The 22,605-nt window shown below is 40.4% G+C and overlaps 1 pseudogene; it reads left to right on the top strand.

Moving 5' to 3' along the window:
• The first annotated feature begins 9,619 nt into the window (after window positions 1–9,619).
• LOC123481196 overlaps window positions 9,620–22,605 on the top strand; it is a 36,948-nt pseudogene continuing 23,962 nt past the window's right edge.

Genomic DNA, 22,605 nt, shown 5'->3' with positions numbered 1-22,605 from the left:
CTCTAGTGTTGGAGACTTTTGTTTTTGTGCGTATTACTGGAAGTATAGTAGTCATTCCTGATCCTCTGTGTCCTGCGCCTGACTTCACTGCCGCATACACATCACCCCAGTCTGACACAGACACTCAAGAAGAAGGTCTAATTTCATTATTACTGAAACAGGATACAAATGAGAAATTTAAAGATCCAGTCCATTTAAAAATTGGAGGCCCCTTACACTTCAGTGTTGTGATGCAAAAATTATAGCAAAATGTATAGCTCATAGAATTAAAAAGGTATTGTCGGACATTATTCATTCTAATCAGACAGGTTATTTGCATGGATGATACATTGGAGATAATATAAGGCAAGTACTGGAAACAATAGAACACTATGAAAAATCTGGGAAACCAGGCCTGCTATTCATAGCAACCTTTGAAAAAGGCATTTGATAAAGTACGACTGGAGTTTATATATAAATGCCTGGAGCATTTCAATTTTGGAGAATCTCTTATAAAATTGGTTAAAATCATGTGTAGTAACCCTAGTTGTAAAATAGTAAATAATGGCTATTTCTCAGAAAGTTTTAAACTGTCAAGAGGAGTAAAACAAGGTTGTCCACTATCGGCATATCTATTTATTATTGCCATCGAAATGTTAGCTATTAAAATCAGATCCAACAATAATATCAAGGGATTAGAAATCCAGGGCTTAAAAACAAAGGTGTCATTGTACGCTGATGATTCATGTTTTCTTTTAAATCCACAATTTGAATCCATCCACAGCCTCATAGAGGATCTAGATACATTTTCTAACCTCTCTGGATTACAACCAAATTATGATAGATGTACTATATTACGTATTGGATCACTAAGAAATACAATTTGTACATTACCATGTAGTTTACCAATAGAATGGTCTGATGGTGATGTGGATATAATCGGAATACATATCCCAAATGAAATAAATGATCTCACTCCAATACATTTTAATAGAAAGTTAGCAAAAATAGATAAGATCTAGCTACCATGGAAAGGTAAATACCTGTCTATTTGTGGAAAAATCACCCTGATTAACTCTTTAGTATTATCCCAGTTTACCTATTTGCTTATATGGTCTTGCCTACTTCTAGCGAACAGTTTTTGAAATTATATGAGAATTTTGTTTTCCATTTTATTTGGGAACGTAAGCCAAACAAAATTAAACGGGCGTATTTATATAATGAATATGAATTCGGAGGACAGAAATGATTAAATATTAAAGCATTAGACCTATCACTAAAAGCTCCAGTCATACAAAAGTTATACTTAAATCCGAACTGGTTCTCTAGCAAATTAGTAAGATTGTCTCACCCCATGTTCAAGAATGGCCTTTTCCCTTTATTCAGATTACAACCTCTCACTATCAGTTATTTGAAAAGGAAATCATCCCCCAAATATCACTATTACTAAAACAAGCCATAGAAAGTTGGTTGCAATTTCAATTTAATCCTCCAGAAACGACAGAACAAATAATGCAACAAATATTGTGGTTAAACTCAAATATACTAGTTGATAAAAAGCCAGTATTTTTCGAAAAAAATGATTAAAAAATAATCTTCGTAAATGATATCATAGGTAGGACTGGTGGAGTTATCTCGCACATGCAGCTAACAAAAACAAATGGAAATTTCTGCTCTACCCAAAATTACAACCAAATAATTGCAACATTACCGCAAAAATGGAAGAGGAAAGTGGAAGGGGGAAAAAGTAAGGAACTTGTCTGTCGGCCCCGCATTAAAGAACATAATTGGTTAAAGAAAATTGTGATAAATAAAAAAGTATACCCGTTTCATTTAAGGACCAAAGGGTTGACAGCCGTCCCATATAGATTGCAAAATAGTTGGGAAGAGATTTTTGACGTGTTTATGAACTGATACGCAAAACGACGCCGGATTCAAAAAGTATAATTTTTCAATTTAAATTATTATACAAAATTCTTGCTACCAATAGAATGTTATTTATATGGGGGATACAATCTTCCCAGCTCTGCAGATTTTGCTGCGAAGAGACAGAATCATTAGATCATATGTTTTGGTACTGTCCATTTGTGGCTTGTTTTTGGTCACAGGTCCAGGAATGGCTGAAGGATTGCAATATTTACCTGGAGCTAACCCTGCATATAGCACTACTGGGTGATCTAAAAAGTCATAGTCAATCGATCAATAATATAATAATACTTTTAGCAAAAAAGTTTATTTTCAATTTACAATCTGTAGAAACAATGAGAATAGAAAGGTTCAGAACGTTTGTGAAACATCATAGTACAGTTGAAAAATATATATCAAATAGAAATCCAATATGGATAGTGTTAAGAGACAGATGGGAGGTGTTGAATGGAGCTGAAGGATGGGACTAATAACAACTAACAACAACTAATAACAGCAAGATAACTAATGTAGGGCATGCTGTGTCCATAATAAGTATATAGGTTATAGGATGAGAGCTTTTGTGAAGGAGCACAGTTGGAGAGATATGGCATATAGAAGCAAACCGGATGGACATCATGAAAATGATCAGTCTGCTAAATGACTAAATGTAAAAGAATCAGAGAGGTTGAGGGTAGAGGAAGTTCAGGAGTAAAAACAAACAAAATAGAATTATTGTAAAATTAACTGTGTCCATAAAATGTAAAATGTATATAGTATAAGTTGGAAGTAGAGGCCTAAGTGTTGTTGTTCACTAGTTTACTCCAATTAGGGAAGGGGTGGTGGGTTTGGAAAGTAATATATATATTTTTACAAAAAACACAAGAGCATGCACACACAGTCGCGCATGCACACACACACACACACACACACACACACACACACACACACACACACACACACACACACACACACACACACACACACACACAAACACACACACACACTCTCTCTCTCTCTCACACCTCCAGGCTCTTTGGGCGGGGTGCCAGTCCAGCTGGGCCGATGGCTATCATCTATCTCCACCAGACCTGTGTCAGTACTTATCACACCACTATTTAGACTGGGGAGAGATAGCGATGGATGCACGCTGACTGGAGCTATGCTCTTTTGTAGACCTGCCTCATTGGCACTGTGTTGAGCCTGGACTCACCTTGTCTTTAAAGTATTTTGCAACCATTCAGATGAACATGAGTAATGACACCATCAATTCAAACAATTTTTGTGGTTGTAGTTGGATCTTCTCCAATAGAGGGATGTCTTCTCCCAGGTATCTCCCCGGCCGTAAGAAGTTTGATTTGAGGTTGAGGAGGGAGAGTCGGTAGGGGTTGGGCACTGAAGGAGATTATATGGCCCCTTTCCCACATGGTGTAGGGTTTCCCAAACTTGGTTCTGCCCGAATCAATAGCAGTTCCCATTCCCAGTAACCATGACATTGTGGCAATAATTAGGAAAGCCAGAGTGCCAAAGGTTGTGCCTAATGTATTTCATACAAAATGTTTTCGCAAGACTCTTTTTGTTGAAGATGTAAGAAATATATATTGTTCTGATGTGTATGAGAAAGTGAATCCAGATGCAGCACTAGAAGTATTTGTTAAATGATTCATGCCAATTGTAGATAAGCATGCACCTGTTAAGAAATTTACTGTATGAACTGTTAGAGCCCTCTGGATTGTTGATGAATTGAAAAATTGTATGGTTCAAAGAAATGATGCAAAAGAGGTGGCGAACATGTCAGGCTGCTCAGCTGATTGGTTGACATACTGTAAATTGAGACATTTTGTGACTAAACTTAACAAAAAGAAGAAGAAATTATATTACCAAAACAAGATAAATGGAAAAATGACTTTGGAGTACCTTAAATGATATCATGGGCAGAAAACCCAATTCATCCCCATTGTTCATTGAAGTTGATTGGACATTTATAACAAAACCTTTCGATGTTGCCTATAATTTCAATGACTATTTCACTAGTAAAGTGGGAAACCTCAGAAGTGAAATGACAACATTGAACAGTGAACTATCATTTTTGTGTATAAAATATCTAATAATGAAAGAGAAGGATTGCTGTTTTGAATTTGGTCAAGTTAGTGTGGGAGAGGTGGAAAAACTATTGTTAGACAACCTTGATGGGAAACTAGTGAGAATGGTAGAAGACTGTATTGCCACACCTATTTGCTATATCTTTAACCAAAGCCTAAAGGAGTGTGTGTTCTACTAAGCTAACATATGAATTGTTTAAGATGGTCATACCGAGGATCATTTAGCAATTTGATTTGGAATTTTAGGACCCCTTTAGATATCAAGTGCCCGAAAGAAAGAAATAGCAAATCTGCAGCTGGCTCAAAACAGAGCAGCACACCTTGCCCTTTACTGCATATACAGAACTAACATCAACGACATGTATGCCAGTCTTTCCTGGTTGAGGGTTGACGAGAGATGAACTGCTTCTCTTCTAATTTTTATGAGAATTATTACTGTAATGAAAATTCCAGATTGTCTGCATAATGAAATAACATTCAGCTCAGACACCCATACATACCCCACAAGACATGCCACCAGGGGTCTCTTCATAGTCCCCAAGTCCAAAATGAATTAACGCCAAAGCACAGTATTATACAGAGCCATGATCGTATGGAACTCCCTTCCATCCCCAATTACTCAAGCAAACAGCAAAATTACCTTTAAAAAATATATTAAACAACATCTCATGGAACAGTGGGGAATGTGAGGGGACACACACATATACACACTCTAACACAGCACATTTTTATTTTTATTTATTATTATTAGATATTTTTTAGTTGTATTGTTTGTATATCGTTGTATTTTAAATTTGTGTGACTGTCCTTGTCTATCAGTGTACAAGTGTTTTTTGTTACTTGCCATGTTTTGTGTTTTTTGTGGACCCAGGAAGAATAGCCACTGCCTCTGCAAAAGCTAATGGCGATCCAAATAAACAAATAAACATACATTTCTGGAAGACAGATACCTGTTTACCAAAAAGACTGTTTACCCATAAAAAAAGACACCATCCACCATGCTTGTAGTGTCACTTTCTCCTTTGTCTAACTTTGTGATACAATGCAGTTCTCTCCACTCTATTGTTCTCTCCCTCTCCTCTCCTCTCCCCTCCCTCTCTCTCTCTCTCTCTCTCTCTCTCTCTCTCTCTCTCTCTCTCTCTCTCTCTCTCTCTCTCTCTCTCAATTCAATTCAATTCAATTTAAGGGCTTTATTGGCATGGGAAACGTGTGTTAACATTGCCAAAGCAAGTGAAGTAGATAGTAAACAAAAGTGAAATAAACAATAAATATTAACAGTAAACATTACACTCAGAAGTTTCAAAAGAGTAAAGACATTTCAAATGTCATATTATGTATATATACAGTGTTGTAACAATGTGCAAATAGTTAAAGTACAAATGGGAAAATAAATAAACATAAATATGGGTCTCTCTCTCTCTCTCTCTCTCTCTCTCTCTCTCTCACACACCATTTAAATTTGTGACTCAGAGACTCTTTGTTATTGATGTAACTTCGTTTTTGTCTCCCCCCTCTTGCCCATTCATTGTACTGTGGTAAGTGCAGGGACGGCCTGTTCAATAGGGCGATATGGGCGACGCACTGCCAAACGGGAAAAGGAAGGGATTTTTTTTCTAATCAATTATATCACGGCAACAGTAGTTATCAGTGTTGTAATCTATACGTCTGATCTGCCACAGTGCCACACTGCCACTAAATGTCGAATCAGGCTAAAGTCGTGCTTCAAATGGCTCCACCCCCTTTTGGGGCGATTTCAGTCAGATTGAAAATCGCCCAGAACTTCTGTCATAGACTCCCATGTAAAATCTATTTTTTTCAAATTTCAGAGCCTTCAATACAATCTCAATGGGTGTCTGTGGGCTTGCACTTACGCGCTTTCGTCACATGAACGTAACTAAGAAAAGAGAGGGTAGCAGCGTCAATCAATTCACTACTACTATCAACATGGCTAGGCTTCAGTGCAACTCGATTGTGTCTTTGAAAGAATTTCCTTTTTGTCGGCGAACAAATGAAGATAAATTGGCAACGAAACAATTAGGACCTCCCAGACCAAATTTAATAATTCAACAGGTTTCTACTAAAGGGGGAAGTCCTACACCGAGGATTTTCCAAAAAATGGTACGAACGAAAAAATAACATTGCCACTCAACTGGATGAGGGATACAGGCTAGCTGTCCGCCGCCACAACGATGAGGTTAGTGTTGATAATCACAAGTTTACTGGAGAACTGAGACCAAGTAGAGACTTTGGACAGGGTGGATATGGTTATATTGGCGATATTGTCAATACAGTATATCGTAAAGTATCACTATGTAACTCGATTTCTTTCACCCCAATCCCTCAAATTAACGGTAAATAACTGAATTGTTTGCCCCACATTTAGCTAAGATGATTAGCTAGCCAGCTAAAATGTTTTATTTAGTTAGCAGTCGCATCTACAATAGTTTACTGTCAATAACATGTCTCCAAAAATGACGTGGTGTCTCCAATTGTGTTGACATTTTACAATTGCGATGCGCATCCATGAGTATCCACTTTCTGTAGCTCAGCTGGTAGAGCACGGCGCTTGTAACGCCAAGGTAGTGGGTTCGATCCCCGGGACCACCCATACACAAAAATGTATGCACGCATGACTGTAAGTCGCTTTGGATAAAAGCGTCTGCTAAATGGCATATTATTATTATTATTATTATTATTCCAGCCTTGTGTAGGTCTCCAATTTTGTCCCTGACATCCTTGGAGAGCTCTTTGGTCTTGGCCATGGTGGAGAGTTTGGAATCTGATTGATTGATTGCTTCTGTGGACAGGTGTCTTTTATACAGGTAACAAGCTGAGATTAGGAGCACTCCCTGAGATCAGTCAATAAATGATTCTGGTATTGACTTATATGCTGCCCCTGTCTTCATGTTGTTGCTGGACATATCTTTTAAAAATGTGTGTAGGTCACCTAAATCATCAGAAAATTGCCCCTCCTGAGAATTTTTTCAGGAGCCGCCACTGGGTAAGTGTGTTAGTGATAGGATAAAGACAGGAAGTTGGGCCTTCGAGGGGAGGGGAGTCCTAGCTAGACAGGGGAGCGGTATAGTCCTTTGACCATACAGACATACAGACATACGAACAGCAGGCCATATTATGTATTCTTCACATCAAGCAGTGGCGGCTCCTGAAAAAAATTCTCAGGAGGGGCAATTTTTCTGATGATTTAGGTGACCTACACACATTTTTAAAAAGATATGTCCAGCAACAACATGAAGACAGGGGCAGCATATAAGTCAATACCAGAATCATTTATTGACTGATCTCAGGGGAGTGCTCCTAATCTCAGCTTGTTACCTGTATAAAAGACACCTGTCCACAGAAGCAATCAATCAATCAGATTCCAAACTCTCCACCATGGCCAAGACCAAAGAGCTCTCCAAGGATGTCAGGGACAAAATTGGAGACCTACACAAGGCTGGAAAATAATAATAATAATAATAATATGCCATTTAGCAGACGCTTTTATCCAAAGCGACTTACAGTCATGCGTGCATACATTTTTGTGTATGGGTGGTCCCGGGATCGAACCCACTACCTTGGCGTTACAAGCGCCGTGCTCTACCAGCTGAGCTACAGAAAGTGGATACTCATGGATGCGCGTCGCAATTGTAAAATGTCAACACAATTGGAGACACCACGTCATTTTGGAGACATGTTATTGACAGTAAACTATTGTAGATGCGACTGCTAACTAAATAAAACATTTTAGCTGGCTAGCTAATCATCTTAGCTAAATGTGGGGCAAACAATTCAGTTATTTACCGTTAATTTGAGGGATTGGGGTGAAAGAAATCGAGTTACATAGTGATACTTTACGATATACTGTATTGACAATATCGCAACATAACCATATCCACCCTGTCCAAAGTCTCTACTTGGTCTCAGTTCTCCAGTAAACTTGTGATTATCAACACTAACCTCATCGTTGTGGCGGCGGACAGCTAGCCTGTATCCTCATCCAGTTGAGTGGCAATGTTATTTTTCGTTCGTACCATTTTTTGGAAAATCCTCGGGTGTAGGACTTCCCCTTTAGTAGAAACCTGTTGAATTATTAAATTTGGTCTGGGAGGTCCTAATTGTTTCGTTGCCAATTTATCTTCATTTGTTCGCCGACAAAAAGGAAATTCTTTCAAAGACACAATCGAAGTTGCACTGAAGCCTAGCCATGTTGATAGTAGTAGTGAATTGATTGACGCTGCTACCCTCTCTTTTCTTAGTTACGTTCATGTGACGAAAGCGTGTAAGTGCAAGCCCACAGACACCCATTGAGATTGTATTGAAGGCTCTGAAATTTGAAAAAAATAGATTTTACATGGGAGTCTATGACAGAAGTTCTGGGCGATTTTCAATCTGACTGAAATCGCCCCAAAAGGGGGTGGAGCCATTTGAAGCTACGACTTTAGCCTGATTCGACATTTAGTGGCAGTGTGGCACTGTGGCAGATCAGACGTATAGATTACAACACTGATAACTACTGTTGCCGTGATATAATTGATTAGAAAAAAATCCCTTCCTTTTCCCGTTTGGCAGTGCGTCGCCCATATCGCCCCTATTGAACAGGCCGTCCCTGACATCAAGTAATCTATACTTTAAGTTGATTGGAGAATCATGTATTGTTAGATATAAGAAGAATAAACCTTCTTGTTGCACCATATCCCTGGATCTCATTGAATGTTTTTGCCATTTGGGAACTTTGAATGTGGACTGTATGCGTCCCGAAACAACCCCGCTTCAGGCTTGGGCAGTGGCTATGGTCAATTGGTAAGGAAGCCACTACAATGCCCCCTCCACCTCGCATAAGCTACAGTATGCACCACACACACACACATACACACACATGTGCACACACAAATCCCCCCCATACCCACAATTTCACCTTTCCACCCTCTACAAACACACACACAAGACACCCCTCTGTTGCTACAACATCGGCATCTCCTCTCCTTCCCTTAAGACCTAGTCATGTGTCCTACTACTGCCTTGATTTCCACGTATCCGTCAGTGGTCCCGGTCCTCCAACCGTCTGTGGAATCTCAGATAAAGACTAGCTACTGAGTGATCACCAGTCAAGTTCTCTCTGCATCCCTACGGAGCCTACTGGGAGCACTTGTCATAAGCCCCAGTAAGAGGCACGGTGTGGGGAACAATCTGCAGACCTTGGTCACATTGGCCCTTACTGGTTGTCATCACCCAGGCAAGGGAATTGATTAATGGCTGATAATGCACATCAGGATAAAGGAGGGATAATTGTCTCCTTTCTGTTTCAGATGAGGCAGTGATTGCTGTTGTAGCTAGAGTATGTCAGAGCCATGCACTTGGGAGAGGGGATGCCAGTCGTACTTACTGTAATGGTTGGGAATAGGACACCCTTGCAACAGTAATATGAGATATTATTCTTAGTGACGACAGGTTGCCTCTGTCTTTACATCTCTTTCAGGGCCATGTTTATTGTATAGTCCTATACGGGCTGAATTACCTTTGTCCACTTAGTAGTGGGATACTTCTGTTCCTTCACTGTATGACATGGGCCAGGAGTTTTTCCCTCCTCAGGTCACATGATAAAAAAGAATTAGGGCCAGGAGTTTTTCGTGACCATGAAACCTGACCAGTAAAAAACCCTTGGCCTTTATATGACATAGTATAGTGTTTTGTGTAGACTTCTGTTAGTGGTCACTTTTATAATGTACTGTGACAAATAACATTTGATTGATTGATTAAACACTGAGGCCTGTGTAGGAGTGGTGGTGCCAGGCACTTTTGAAACTCTCTTTGCCTTCAATGAGTATTCAACCCCTTTGTTATGGCAAGCCTAAATACGTTCAGGAGTAAAAGTTTGCTTAACCAGTCACATAATAAGTTGCATGGACTGATGATTTTTGAATGACTTCCTTATCTCTGTACCCCACACATCTTATCTGTAAGGTCCCTTAGTCAAGGTTTGAATTTGAAACACAGATTCAATCACAAAGACCTGGGAGGTTTTTCCAATGCCTTGCAAAAAAGAGCACCTATTGGTAGATTGGTAAAAAAAAAAAAAAAACAGACATTGAATATCCCTTTGATCATGGTGAAGTTATTAATTACAATTTGGATGGTGTATCAATATACCCAGTCACTACAAAGATACAAGCGCCCTTCCTAACTCAGTTGCCGGAGAGGAAGGAAACCGCTCAGGGATTTCACCGTAAGGCCAATGGTGACTTTAAAACAGTTACAGAGTTGAATGGCTGTGATAGGATAAAACTGAGGATGGATCAACAACATTGTAGTTACTCCACAATACTAACCTAAATGACAGAGTGAAAAGAAGAAAGCCTGTACATAATATAAATATTCTAAAACATATATCCTGTTTGCAATAAGTCACTGAAGTAATACTGCAAAAGATGTGGCAAAGAAATTCACTTTACATCCTGAATACAAAGCATTATGTTTGGGGCAAATCCAACACAACACATCACTGAGTACCACTCTTCATATTTTCAATTTTTTTAGGATACAAAGAGATGGAATAGAGCTAAGCACAGGCAAAATCCTAGAGGAAAACCTTGTTCAGTCTGCTTTCCAACAGACATTGGGAGAGAAAATCACCTTTCAACAGGACAATAACCTAAAACAAGGCCATATATACAATGGAGTTGCTTACCAAGACAAAATTGAATGTTCTTGAGTGGTCTAGTTAAAGTTTTGACTGAAATCGGCTTTGAAAATCAATTGCAAGACTTGAAAATGGCAAGACTTGAAAATGGCTGTCTAGCAATGATCAACAACCATCTTGACAGAATAATTTTTTAAAGAATGATGTGCCAATGTACAATCCAGGTGTGCAAAGCTCTTCGAGACTTATCCAGAAAGACTCAGCTGTAATCGCTGCCAAAGGTGATTCTAACAGGTATTCACAGGGGTGTGAATACTTAGACATCTGGTTTGGGCTTCACTATTATTCTAGAATGTAGAAAATAGTAAAAATAAAGAAAAACCCTTGAATGAGTAGGTGTTCTAAAACTTTTGACCGGTAGTGTATATATATATATATATATAGGCCGTCATTGTAAATAATAATTTGTTCTTAACTGACTTGCCTAGTTAAATAAAGGTAAAACAAATTAAATAATAAATTTTAAATTCAGGTTGTTAATGCAACAAAATGTGGAATAAGTCAAGGGGTATGAATACTTTCTGAAGGTGCTGTATCAGCGAGGTATGAGACCTGAGATTTACATGGATGTGAGACTTGAATTTTAACTGCTCTACAGCACCACTTGTTCTCGCACCACCTGGTTTCAGGGAATGTTAGGTCCTCAAGACACCAAAAACACTTGACTCTCTGTATTCCTGTTGGTGTCAGCGAGCTGGGCCAATAACATTACGCAATGTCACAGTCATACTGTTATGTCGCGTGGGTTTCATAACCACGTCTTCATAACAATTCAATAATGAGGAGATGGGAGAAGGAAATTAGTTCAGCCATTTATCTGAACGTGCTCATCTCAACACACACTTTACCCATGATGCTCTGCCTATACAACCCTAATACATAACACATACGGTAAACACTTTGTGAAGTCCTATGCTAATTTTAATCATTTTCAGTACAGGTCAACAATAGAGTAGTACATTTTGACCATTGAGCTGTGACTATTCACAACAGATCATAGTCCCCTCAATTCTTTATTTCTTAACTGACAACATTGATTCATTGCTAGCATCATATCTAAACGCTAAGCTACGTGTGGCAAGGTGGGCGCCAAAGGAGTTCAAAGAGAAAGAGATAGTTGCAGCCTCAAAGCTTCTTCTGTAAACTCTAACATCATGGCTTAAAAGTTTGTGTGAAACTGTATTGTTCTCTTTTTCTTTGTTACCTAGGCAACATTCATGTAACATGGAGAGACCCTGATCCAGGAAACTCGTGGGACTTGAATGTCAAAGACTTTGGGTAACTGAACAGATGATATAGCTACATGTGGTATGGCTCTATCGTTGACCTGGCTTGCAGAGCCATTTCTGGATGAACAGGGTAGAGGGCACAGTAGATAGACTAGGACTGTGTCTTGTGCTTTTTCATTTCTAAGGACTCGCAAACATAACCGCTCACCCATTCATAAAGATAAACATCTCTTTGAACTTATGAATTGAACGAGAACAAGAGGAACTCCAGATGCTATCTAGATAGCAGTGCTCTGTTTAGCATAGTGGCATGGCAACTGGCAACTGTATCACAGGAAGTTACCTTAGTGTTGAAAGATTAAAGGCCACTGATTAGGCCTACATACCATAAATGGAACTGTAACGTTTTTACAACATTGTTTTAATGTTGTTTTAACACCACAGGTTACTCCGTCTATGAGGACAGGAAGTTGCTTAGTCAAAACGACTTCTCGTGGGTAGTAACAGGGTCTCCCAGAGATGAATCCAAGGGCTCGGTGACACTGGCCAAGAAGGATGACACAGACCTAACAACCGAGTTCATCACCCCAGGAGAACAAGTGGGCTCGCACTGCGACCAGCCTAGCTGTCACCGACCTCAACAATGACGAGTACGTCAACACCGACCATAGGAAATTCCCAGCTTTAGTGGGTTCTCTCTGTGCCAAATGCCAATAGCTTGATTATCTAGCAGTCAGAAACCAAACAATAGCAACGCAAAGGCAAAAGAATAGCAAATGCTAATCTTTTGAGAAAAGTATTGAGAACATTTTATTATTCTTTTAATATGTGATTTATTGAGTTTAAATTATATCACCCTGTAAAATAAAATGGTACCAACAGCCCATCAGCAGTATTACCTCAGCTGTAGTTTTTACTTCTACTATTACACGCTCTACCTGACTTATGCAGATAATGTATACAGTGGCTGAATTGAAAAGAGACGGTCCTTGTCGTTTCACCACCTCAGAAAGGGTATCTGTCAATACATCATGGCTGAGGCATGTGTGCTCTCTCTTCTCAAAACACATGAGCATTTGTCTTCATTACCTGTTAGTATGTCAGAGATAAAGATTATACTGAATAACACATTGTCAAGAACATACTTTGGCAACACATGAGACAAGCCAAAAGATATAAAGCATTATGATGCCATGTCATAGGCTAAGCAGATATGTTGACCTCTCTGAAAGCCAATAATAATAAAAAAATAAGGAGGTATAATGGTTGGTAAACCATTCACTGATACCAGCATTGTGATCCAGGTATGCTACAATGATACAATATCTGTGTATCTTGTGTGTTAATATTTGTGTGTGCACTTTTTTATTTTAACCATCCTAGATGGAATGACCTGATCGTAGGTGCCCCGTTCTACTTTGACCGTAAGGAGAATGAGGGAAGAGCAGTGTATGTCTTCATGAACGAGAACGGATCTTTCCAGAAGACTCCTAGCATGGTACTGAAGGGTCCTGCGGCATCTGGTTTTGGATTCGCAGTTTCAGCCATTGGAGACGTCAACCAAGATGGATTCCAAGGTAGGACTAACATACCATGGTAACGTTTTGGGCATTGTTCAAATTCCTTCCTCCCTTACTTGAAGGAGTCACTCATTTGATATGATTGGACAGGTGACTGCAAGGGCTCCACCACATGGCTTTCACCTGTCTAGTAAAATATAATCAGTGATTTCTTCAAAGGGAGAAGGAAAGATGCACTTTTAAAGAATTAGAACAGTGCTGAACTGTACCCGCAAGGAGGACTGGAATCAGATCTACTTTGGTCAAAGAGAATCATGGTTAACCTCCTATCAGAATCCATTGTACAATGTCACCAATATGATAGAGGCAAATAGAATTGGTGTCATCAGATAGGTCATAAATGGCTCTCCAGTCCATTAGAACATTTCTGCTGTTATGCTGCTGCCACCTAGAGGCCAAATACAGCCAGCACAAGGGCTTACATCCAGGATGACACTATGCACTACTTACTTTGTATTATATGCATCAAATATGAAGATTATTAATTGTTTGAGCAAACTTAATTGGTCATTTCCTAAATGTATGGTCATGTATTTCCAATGCTTCTATTTCCTCTATAGACTTTGCAGTAGGAGCCCCATTTCATGAGTCTGGGAAGGTCTACATCTTTATGGGAAGCAAGAAGGGAATCTCTGAGGAGCCCAGTCAGGTACAGTAATATTACCCATTAGGGAATTAGACTGGTTTGATTCATTTTATACACTGAACTAAAATATAAATGCGACATGCAACAATTTCTACGTTTTTACTGAGTTACAGTTCACAAAAGGCAATCAGTCAACTGAAATAAATAAATTAGGACCTAATCTATTAATTTCACATGACTGGGAATACAGATGTTGGTCACAGATACCTTAAAAAAAAAAGGTAGTGGTGTGGATCAGAAAACCAGTCAGTATCTGGTGTGACCACCATTAGCCTCATGCAGCGCAACACATCTCCTTTGCATAGAGTTGACCAGGCTGTTGATTGTGGCCTGTGGATTGTTCTCCCACTACTCTTCAATGGCTGTGCGAAGTTGTTTGATATTGGCCGGAACTGGAACACACTATCGTACACGTCGATCCAGAGCATCCCAAACATGCTCAATGGGTGACATGTCTGGTGAGTATGCAGGCCATGGAAGGACTGGGACATATCCAGCTTCCAGGAATTGTGTACAGATCCTTGCGACATGGGGCTGTGTATTATCATGCTGAAACAGTAGGTGATGGCGGCGGATGAATGGCATGACAATGGGCCTCAGGATCTCATCACGGTATCTCTGTGCATTCAAATTCCCATAGATAAAATGCAATTGTGTTCGTTGTCTGTAGCTTATGCCTGCCCATTCCATAACCCCCACCGCCACCATGGGGAACTCTGTTCACAAAGTTGACATCAGCAAACCGCTCGCCCACACAACACCATACACGCTGTCTGCCATCTGCCCAGTACAGTTGAAACCGGGATTCATCTGTGAAGACCCATCAGCTGTCCGGGTGACTGGTCCCAGACGATCTCGCAGGTGAAGAAGCCGGATGTGGAGGTCATTGTCGGGGTTGTGAGGCCGGTTGGACGTACTGCCAAATTCTCTAAAAAGACGTTGGAGGCGGCTTATGGTAGAGAAATGAACATTCAATTCTCTGGCAACAGCTCTGGTGGACATTCCTGCAGTCAGTATGCCAATTGCACGCTCCCTCAAAACTTGAGACATCTGTGGTATTGTGTTGTGTGACAAAACTGCACATTTTAGATTGGCCTTTTATTGCCCCCAGCACAAGGTGTAATGATCATTCTGTTTAATCAGCTTCTTGATATGCCACACCTGTCAGGTGGATGGACTATCTTGGCAAACGAGAAATGCTCACTAACAGGGATGTAAACAAATGTGTGCACAACATTTGAGAGAAATAATCTTCTTGTGAGTCTGGAAAATGTCTGGGATCTTTTATTTCAGCTCATGAAACATGGGACCAACACTTTACATGTTGCGTTTATATTTGTGTTCAGTATAGATCATAGTTCATTAATATTCCCCAGTAATGCACAATACATTATCTGCTATGAATACAAAAGGACAGGGAGAACTGAGGCAAATGCAGGGAAATGGGGGAAAGATTTGAGGAGATTTTCAATTGGTTTTGCTTGACTCCTCGCATCCTCTCCTCAGTCCTCCCTCCTTTTGGAAAAGGTCAAAGGTAATCAAGGCAAGAGGGGGGAGGAGAGGGAAACGTGGATACAAATGCACTTCTATGAGACTCTCCTTCTCCACTTCAGTATCCTCCACTAAAGGAAGCAATCGAGAAGAGGAGGAAACTCCTCCGCTCACCTATTAACTAATTGATACTCTCCTACATATGGCGACCACTTATCAGTTTCCAGGTCACGGAGGAGAGGAGAACGGAGGAGTTGAGGAGAGGACAGACTATATCCCAGTTGAGAATCTTTAACTGTATTGTGATTTATGTAGCTAGCAATGTGTCCGTGTTGCCCTCTATAGGTGATTGAGGGGAAGTCAGTGGGTAGTAGTTGGGTTCCAGACCTTTGGTTATTCCATCAGCGGAGGTATGTACATGGATGAGAACAGTTACCCTGACCTCCTAGTTGAATCTCTGGATGACCGCATCGCTCTGCTCGGGTAAGTAGTGAACAATAAATATGTATTGAATTTAATAAACTAAAACTGCCATAATAAATTTGGATATATTTATCCATTTTGATCTTGTTTCTGTCTCACTTTAATCTGTCCCTCCAACATGTCTGCTCTTGATAGTAATATATTTAAATTATTCTTTGTGTAATCTTTTAACATTGTTCATTTTCCAGGGCTCGTCCAGTTATCCATCTCTCTAAGAACATCACTGTGCAGCCAAAGATTGTGGACCCTAACGTTTGTCCCCCTGGAAACAAACCCTGGTGAGAAAGGTTCCGCTCAGATCACACTGTATAAAGTCAATTAATGTCAACTGTTCTTTGGTAACAGTTCATTTTAAGGGGTCCTTATTACAGTGTAATTACACTAACAAGTAGTGCAGTTAATTGTAATAACTCATAGTTACACTGTAATAACAACATGTAACTGGTTGTAATTGCAGTCTGTAAGGTGTAACAACAAAAGCTTACAAAAGGACAAGTTTCCACAAAATTCACCAATTTCGTGTTTTGTTTCTTCTCAGCTGCATCCGATTCAGTAACAACTGTCACAAGGTTGTAATCTCTTTTGTACAGATATGCTGGGTGTCCGAGATTATAAAGGTTGGAGGCTCAATAGGGTCTAATTACCTACCTGTGAATGCGCACTCTTCAAAATATCCACTCAATGTTGTTGCTAGCACTTGCCCCCAAAAAGTGTACCATCTGGGTTAACTTGGATACATTTACAAAAACTGTTATAGGTCAACTTCACTGACTGGGGTCTACCTTGTGCTTGAGTTGCCACGACGTGGTTGTGTATGTACTTTTGTTTTTGTAGTTAACCAAAATATAACATTTTGCATTCCATTATAATACATGTTTTTACATTACCCATTATGACAACCTGAACCTCCTTGCCATCCAAGTAGTTAAAAGTGAAGTGTATGGTGAGGAGTACTTATTTGTAATTAATGTGTACTTATACAGTACATTACCCATCCTGACAACCCGGCCTCATTTTAAAGACGTCCTCCAGCAAAGTTTTTACTTCTACTGTTGAAAAGTGATATCCCAAGTATAAATACAGTAAAGTACACATACTAAAGGGTATAAAAAGGGGCCTAGCCCGAACCATGAGAAACAGCCCCAGACCATTATTCCTCCTCCACCAAACTTTACAGTTGGCACTATGCTTTGGGGCAGGTAGCGTTCTCCTAGCATCCGGCAAACCCAGATTTGTCTGTCGTACTGCCAGATGGTGAAGTATGATTCATCACTCCAGAGAATGTGTTTCCACTGCTCCAGAGTCCAATGGCGGCGAGCTTTACACCACTCCAGCCGACGCTTGGCATTGCGCATGGTGATCTTAGGCTTGTCTGCGGCTGCTCGGCCATGGAAACCCATTTCATGAAGCTCCCGACGAACAGTTATTGTGCTGACGTTCAGAGGCAGTTTGGAACTCGGTAGTGAGTGTTGCAACCGAGGACAGACAATTTTTAAACGCTATGCGCTTCAGCACTCAGCGGTCCTGTTCTGTGAGCTTGTGTGGCCTACCACTTCGCGGCTGAGCCGTTGTTGCTCCTAGATGTTTCCATTTCACAATAACAGCACTTCCAGTTGACTGGGGAAACTCTAGCAGGGCAGAAATTTGACCAACTGACTTGGAAAGGTGGCATCCTATGATGGTGCCACGTTGAAAGTCACTGAGCTCTTCAGAAAGGCCATTCTACTACCAATGTTTGTCTATGGAGATTGCATGGCTGTGTGCTCGATTTTATACACCTGTCAGCAACGGGTGTGACTGAAATAGCCAAATACACTAATTTGAAGGGTTGTCCACATACATTTGTATATATAGTGTATATAGTACATTTCCCATCCTAACAGCATGGCCCTCATTTTAAAGCTTCTGGAAGCGCCATCCATGTGGGAGGGTAAACACACTAGTACACCACAGAGTACATGTACTATCTGCCTAAGTACAATGTAATTAATAGGTGGTACACAGGATTTAGATATTTAAAGTGAAGTGTAACTTTATAGGTGCCTATGAGCAATTACCATATAATTACTTACTACTCATTACCAAGTGAAATAAATAAGTGCACCAATGGATCCCATCCAAAACTAAGAATGTTCTTCAACCGTGAAACCCTTGCAAGGTTACATGATGGAATAATAGTTGGTCTTATTGTGACAGGCTGGCCGATACCGTGTCATCGAAAAGGCTTAAAAGAGGAACTACAAAATAAATAGTTATAGAAGTACTTCATGTACAGTATTTAAAAAAACCTACAGACTTACAAAGTAAACGCACATGGCTGGTGGCTAAAACAAATGGCTCTTCCACACATTCAGGAAACACACCTTTTCAAGAAAACACAGGCCCTGATTACAGATTGCAGGCACCTTTGCCGATTGGCCACTCCCACCAATTAGGCATTATAATGAGCAATGCAATACAACAGGAAATGCTTGGAGATGATAGAAAGCGCAGGTTATGGATTAAATGAATTGATACAGAAAATAAATAATATTGCATCCCAATAATCCAGTTAAAACATTTCAATAAATACTTTGAATCCATATACAATGAGTATAGGAACACTATTGAGTCTCCTTTACACCATTTTAAGTGCATTTATTAACCATTATTCAACCTAGCTTAATAGGCTCACAATTTGGCAAGTACTGAATGACTATCTCACAATTGTAACCATAACTGTTTATTAATGTGTCTAAAAATGTTTAATTAATGCTCAATAATGTAACTGAACCATTGTTAAGCTTGTCAAGATACTGTTGCTATCCAGGTCAAATACACCGTTAAATGATTTAACAATTTAAACTATTTTTTATGTGAACCCCACGTTTTTTCCATAGTGCTCATAAGCTTCCATGAATTTGAAACGAAAGCTTGACCTGGGCCTGGGGATCAGACTCCAGAGCCCTTTGTTGCATAGTGGTGTCATTGAGGTGGTCGGTTTTCAACACTTATCAGTTGGTTTGTGCAGGCTGAAGCATGGTGCTTTCGGATGCTATCAGAAACTTGTAACAAGCATGGTAACAAGCATTTTCAGTTACACCTCTGTAATTACAGACTGCAATTACCACCAGTTACAGTATAACTATGAATTATTACAATTTAAATACAATACTTGCTACAGTGTAATTACATACTGTATGTAATTACACTGTAATAAGGACCCCTTAAAATGAATTGTTACCGTCTCTTCTTTATGTCTTCTACAGTGTGACCGTGACAGTGTGTTTCTCCTACACACTCAGCAATGGAAACAAAGATTTCAAGAAAAACATAAGTGAGTGCTATTCCCTTTCTAATACATCCTCATACAGTATATACACCTGGCCTGTACTTATTCCTGACTGTACATCTAACTACTTTTGTCTTTCTTCCCTGTGTAGCGGTGAAGTACACAATGGAAGCTGACATGGATCGCTCGGCACCCTCGAGTTCACTTCCTGGACAATAAGCATGACACCTACACAGGCTTCCTCACAATGCCATCTCCCAAGACTGTCAGGTGCTGGAGCTCAGAGTAGAGGTAAAATACTGTACACACACACGCATATGACTGATCACACAGGACAGGCACACACACTCATCTGTATCATCTTCTCCAGGATTATGTGAGGGACATGCTGGAGCCGGTGGTTTTCTCCCTCAATGTGTCCCTGGATGAACAGAAACCCAAAGTCAGGAAGGCCCTGCAGAACCTGGACTCCTACCCTGTATTGACCCACAAACAGAAAGTCACTGCAAGGAAAAAGGTATGTTACTGATTTATGAATAACCTGATTCCAGTGAGTATGTAGTGATGAGTATGTTTTCAAACTCTTTCTTCCCCTTTTTTGCAGATGAACTTCCAGAAGGAGTGTGGCTCAGACAACAAGTGCACTAGTAACCTGCAGCTAACAGCTAAGTTTGCTAACGAGAGACTGAAGCCTTACTCCAGGTATGTGGAAAACACAGAGGAAGATACAGTTGAAGTCGGAAGTTTACATACACCTTAGCCAAATACATTTAAACTCAGTTTTTCACAATTCCTGACATTTAATCCTAGTAAAATGCCCTTTCTTAGGTCAGTTAGGATCACCACTTTATTTTAAGAATGTGAAATGTCAGAATAGTAGTAGAGAAAATGATTTATTTCAGCTTTTATTTCTTTCATCACATTCCCAGTGGTTTAGAAGTTTACATACACTCAATTAGTATTTGGTAGCATTGCCTTTACATTTTTTAACTTGGGTCAAATGTTTCGGGCAGCCTTCCACAAGCTTCCCACAATAAATTGGGTGAATTTTTGGCCCATTCCTCCTGACAGAGCTGGTGTAACTGAGTCAGGTTTGTAGGCCTCCTTGCTCGCGCACACATTTTCAGTTCTGCCCACAAATGTTCTATAGGATTGAGGTCAGGGCTTTGTGATGGCCACTCCAATACCTTGACTTTGTTGTCCTTAAGCCATTTTGCCACAACTTTGGAAGTATGCTTGGGGTCATTGTCCATTTGGAAGACCCATTTGCGACCAAGCTTTAACTTCCTGACTGATGTCTTGAGATGTTGCTTCAATATATCCACATAATTTTCCTTCCTCATGATGCCATCTATTTTGTGAAGTGCACCAGACCCTCCTGCAGCAAAGCACCCCCACAGCATGATGCTGCCACCCCTGTGCTTTATGGTTGGGATGGTGTTCTTCAGCTTGCAAGTTCCCCCTTTTTCCTCCAAACATAACGATGGTCATTATGGCCAAACAGTTCAATTTTTGTTTCATCATACCAGAGGACATTTCTCCAAAAAAGTACAATCTTTGTCCCCATGTGCAGTTGCAAACCGTAGTCTGGCTTTTTTATGGCGGTTTTGGAGCAGTGGCTTCTTCCTTGCTGAGCGGCCTTTCAGGTTATTTCGATATAGGACTCATTTTACTGTGGATATAGATATTTTTGTACCTGTTTCCTCCAGCATCGTCACAAGGTCCTTTGCTGTTGTTCTGGGAATGATTTACACTTTTCGCACCAAAGCACGTTCATCTCTAGGAGACAGAACGCATCTCCTTCCTGAGCGGTATGACAGCTGCATGGTCCCATGGTGTTTATACTTGCGTACTGTTGTTTGTACAGATGAACATGGTACCTTCAGGTGTTTGGAAATTGCTCCCATGGATGAACCAGACTTGTGGAGGTCTACAATTTTTTTTCTGAGGTCTTGGCTGATTTCTTTTGATTTTCCCATGATGTCAAGCAAAGAGGCACTGAGTTTGAAGGTAGGCCTTGAAATACATCCACAGGTACACCTCCAATTGACTCAAATGATGTCAATTAGCCTATCAGAAGCTTCTAAAGCCATGGAATTTTCCAAGCTGTTTAAAGGCACAGTCAACTTAGTGTATGTAAACTTCTGACCCACTGGAATTGTGATACAGTGAATTCTAAGTGAAATAATCTGTCTGTAAACAATTGTTGGAAAAATTACTTGTGTCATGCACAAAGTAGATGTCCTAACCGACTTGCCAAAACTATAGTTTGTTAACAAGAAATTTGTGGAGTGGTTGAAAAATGAGTTTTAATGACTCCAACCTAAGTGTATGTAAACTTCCGACTTCAAATGTATGTAATTCATGTGGTATCGGGCAGACGGTCAGTCTGAATACATTGAAAATCAATGTTACTCTAAGAACTATACGTTGTAATCTATTGTGTATTTAACTTGAATTGATGCATGGTTGATGCATGGTGATTATTGAGAATATTAATGAAATCTGTGAAACGTGTGATGTCATGGGGCCAAGCTCCTATGATGTCGTCTAAAATAGAAGGTGGGTTGGAACGGGCACTTTGCCAGTGTCACGGTTTCGGCCGAGGCTGCCTCTCTCCCTTGTTCGGGCAGGCTTCGGCGTTCGTCGTCTCCGGAATTCTAGCTGCCACCGTTGTATGTTTCATGTTCGTTTGCTTTTGTCTGTTTGTTTTCACACCTGTTTCTAGTTTGGGCACAATTAGTGTCCTATAAGTTTCTCGTTGTGTTTGTCTAGTGTTGTGTGTAATTGATTTTCGTCAGTCGTGTGTTTCGCTCGGTTGAGCTTCTCTCCACTGTGCTGGAGTATTTTCGCACCTGTTTGTGCGCTGTTACTATTTCGCTTCGTGCGTATTTTCGCCTTCGGGCCAGTTGTCCTTTGCCTTGGTTTTGGCTTTAATACAAGTCTTTGGATTATCGTTCTGAGTCCTGCGTTTGATTCCACCACTACACCTACAGCACGCCCTGACAGAATTACACACCAACCATGGAATCAGCAGGAGCCGAAGCAGGACAGACGAGACTGGAGGCCCAGGTTCGGGAACAACAGGACCAAATCCTGCAGATGGGGACCGCCCTGCAGGAGGTGATCACCACCCTCCGAGGCTGGGGTACGCCTCCACCGCCTCCCTCCCTGCCAGCACCATCGGCCAGTCCGCCCATTCCAGCGCGGAACCTCGAGGAG

The sequence above is a fragment of the Coregonus clupeaformis genome, chromosome 31, assembly GCF_020615455.1.
Source record: "Coregonus clupeaformis isolate EN_2021a chromosome 31, ASM2061545v1, whole genome shotgun sequence".
NCBI classification, from domain to species: Eukaryota; Metazoa; Chordata; class Actinopteri; order Salmoniformes; family Salmonidae; genus Coregonus; species Coregonus clupeaformis.
The sequence above is the reverse complement of the archived record's forward strand: the minus strand, read 5'-3'. Positions and strand labels throughout refer to the sequence as shown.